The sequence below is a fragment of the Octopus bimaculoides genome, chromosome 9 (assembly GCF_001194135.2).
Source record: "Octopus bimaculoides isolate UCB-OBI-ISO-001 chromosome 9, ASM119413v2, whole genome shotgun sequence".
Classification (NCBI taxonomy): Eukaryota; Metazoa; Mollusca; class Cephalopoda; order Octopoda; family Octopodidae; genus Octopus; species Octopus bimaculoides.
The window spans coordinates 92,265,908-92,269,825 of record NC_068989.1 but is presented as its reverse complement, the minus strand read 5'-3'; positions in this window follow the sequence as shown (position 1 = coordinate 92,269,825).

Genomic DNA, 3,918 nt, shown 5'->3' with positions numbered 1-3,918 from the left:
ATATATATATATATATATATATATATATAGATAGATAGATAGATAGATAGATAGCTATTTACATACATACACATACATAGATTCATAGATGCACTTGTGCATAGATACTCAAACATACGTACAGGAATCAACGAAGTTAAATGATTTTCAGATATTGTTATTTTCCCTCTTGTTTGTCTTCGCAGAGCAACAAAGTATATTTTTCTTGTATTGAAACTAAGTACGTGTTTGTTGTAATAATGTTCTTTTTTGTAAAATATATAATAAGACCCACTTGTATTCTGTTCCATCCTCCTAACTACACGCCCCCCCCCCACCTTCAACGTTTTAAAACCTCTCTAGTTTTTAGATCTAATATTTTCACTTGTTATTCTCGTTGTGCATCGAATAACAGCTGCTATTTATTTACGGTTTTGTTAGATAAATGTCAAACGCAGGGTTCATGACCTTTATACGCAGGGGTTCTGAAAGTGACGGTAGTGGAGGACTAGCAGAGGGGAATTGGCAACATGTGATACACAAAGATGTCGAATTATCCCCAGAACATCGTAGAGAAGTTGATTCGAATACTTACAACGGTGATAACTTTGGGAAATTTAGCCATGACCTCTTGTTGTCTAAACACCTATAACATTCAATTCTTTCCCCTTGTTGTGCCAAGGTTTAAATATATCATTATTATAATCTGACTTCTCTACCAGTGGATTGCCTGTTGATGCTCCTATGTTCTATATTAGTCTCGTCTACGTGTATATATATAAGATCCACAACGAGCAGAAATTATCTGCAGCTCTTGGGTGTCTTTTTAGAACATTGCCTGGTTTAAAAAGCCACATCTGATGCCATGATGGTGCTAAGGTGTAGGTACAGGAGGTGGTCAAACTCTGCTTAAGGAGTAGACAACAACCATATATATATATATATATATATATATATATATATATATATATATATATATATATATATATATATATATATATATATATGTATATGTATGTATGTATGTGTGTATATATATATATGTATGTGTGTATATATAATACATATTGTTCTATTTACACGGAGAATCTAATGTCTTGACCCGTTTCATGATTGGTTGACCTTTTTCGGGTATCAAGCACGCTGCATCGCTCTACCTATGATGCTGAATTCATTGCAAACGACATTGATATTAATCACAAATTGGTATTTAGTTATTACTCCTGAAAGAATTAGCATATCTTCCATTAGTTGGCGGAGTAATATATATTGAACTAATATTCTTATACACAAATATTACGTATCAGAAAATTTATGTTTAATATAATGATATTCGACCACAGTTTGTGGCGCCTACAGTTTGGTAAGCGAAAATTCATGAAAGCACCTTAATATTCCGTTTGCACACAAACATCAATTAGTACTCTTTTAGACTGAATTTGACAGAAATGCCTCTGAAAAAATATTGTTCCATGATCATGTTACAAAACCCGAGTTAAGTTATTGCATTTAATGTGCTCTAAAAATGCCCATGATAATTCAGAGAAACTGTATCTCGCTGTATGAAGCTTGCGTTTAAAGAATCTCTATAACGTTAATTCCTAAAAACGGCCTCTCAAAACTTAAAGACCAGAATCATAAATTATAATTTTGAAAGATATTTTCTGTATTAGAATAGCAGAACTGAAATGAAAATTTCTACCTCGACTTAGCAGAATTATATCGATCAACCAGACACAGATATTGGTGTCAAATTTCAGCACAAGGCCAGCAATTTTTGTGGGCGGTGTTGAGTCGATTATATCTTCCCCAGTACTCAACTAGTAGTTATTTTTCGACTTCAAGAGGATGGAATATAAAGTTGACCTCGGTGGAATTTGATCTTAAAAAAGGGAAGACGGACGAAATATTGCCAAATATTTTGTTCAGCGTGTTAACTGTTCTGCCAGCTCACCGCCTTATTAGATATAAATATTGATAGGCAAAAAGCGTATATATATTTGGTTGTTTATGTTAACAGAAATACAGTAGACCTTCAATTTATTTGATTGAAACCATAACTAACAGCGCTGTTGTTCGTGAATGCATGCTATAAGCTTAAAACTGCATTGGTTCAGCTACTAGTCTTTCTCACTTTGATTTCAATATCACATTTTAATGTTTCCACATGGAGTTTTCTACCTTGGTGCTAATTTTTTGATTTTTTTTTCTATGTGTACGCATCGCACCTGTTTGAAATTACAGGAAGAGGTGTCTTAACAAGAACATTGAATTATTTCCAAGTATAATTAATACGTTTGCAGCAACCATGCGGGCAATTAAATACATATATTACATTAATGGCGTGTAGCGGTCTATCAAGACTTATATTCGAAGGTTTCTTACACATAACTAACTTTTTAATTTTCCAACATTATTCGATTACGTCTGTGAATTGTCTGAATAAAAACATCGGCGTGTGTCCAATACACTAAATATTTTGTAGTCACCATGTTGGCAGTTAAATCTATATATTACATTAATGGCTTGCAACAGTGTAACTAGAATTACGTTCGAAGGTTTCTTATACAGATCAAGATTTCGTTTGGTTTTTAATTTTGGAATATATTATTAGATTAAGTCTGTGTTTAGGCTCTATATTCTTAACACTATGATTAATAATACTATGATTAATTTTTCGTCTGGTCTATAATTGACTGTTGTAGCACATTTTTATATATTAGAATGTTCTTACGTTTATCAACTTAGTATTTTATTAAATATTTCCACACAACAATATCTTGGAATATTTGTCCAGTAATCTGTTAGAATATCCAATATTGGTAAGAATTTTCGAAGTTTTATTAATTTCCACGTTGAAGATGTCTTCAGTATATGAATATTTATATATTTTTGACAAGTGTTGTACCCGGCTGTGCTTTCAATATTTGTATTAAGATATATAAACTTGCTGCGATACTTAAGAGAACTGAAGCTTTACTTCACGAGGTAAAAAAAAAAAAGAAAACTTGACATCTCAGAAACTTTTTTTTTCTTGGAACTAATAACTGACCCAACATATAGAAACTTATGACAATTTCAGTCATTTCTTTCTCTCTCGCTCACTCTCTCTCACCCTCTCTTTCATCGTCTTAATATATATCTCTCTTTCTCTCTTTCACTCACTCTTAATAAAAACAACCACCACCAACTCCCGGTATTTTAACCTCATTATCATCTTTGAATGTTTCATTTCCTTTTCAGTGACAATCAATATAATTTTCGTAGATTGTGATCTCCGAAATCTCTAATCTGGCTTCCTACACCTATGTTATATCTCACAAGAGATTTCAGTGAAGGAAAGCCTATTTAGACATGACACCACCAAAGCCCTGTGTTGTCTGAACTAGGAACCTTCTAACTAACTGATATATCTACGAGCGGCGCTAAGCTTAAATCTTATTCCGAGAAAATTTTCTGTCTGAAGATTCCATCAATGTCTGTGTCAACTGGTCTCAGTTTGACTTATATTGTATTAACACTGGTTTTTCGCCAAGGCTCCCTGCTTACTTTCTCTCAATTTATTCAAAGACATCCCGCTGCAGACACTGCCAACTTTCATTTGTGGATAACATCTCAGTTGCAATCAAGTTTAGATACAAGTTAGGCATATGCTATATTTTGTGATTGGAATATTTGGTTCATAATCGTGAGTTTTAGGTTCGATACCTGAATCGGTTGGCTCGTTTTGTCCTTAGGAAAGACAGTACATTACACGCCGCCGTGGTTTTCTTGGCTGTCAAATAATGCTGACCGCTTGATGGTGCAGATCTCTTTCCCTCCTGATGCTACATACTGGTTGTTCGGTAGGAGAAAGGACGAGGATGACGCCAAGATAGTGTCTATGCCATATATATATACACACACACATATATATATATATATATATATATATATATA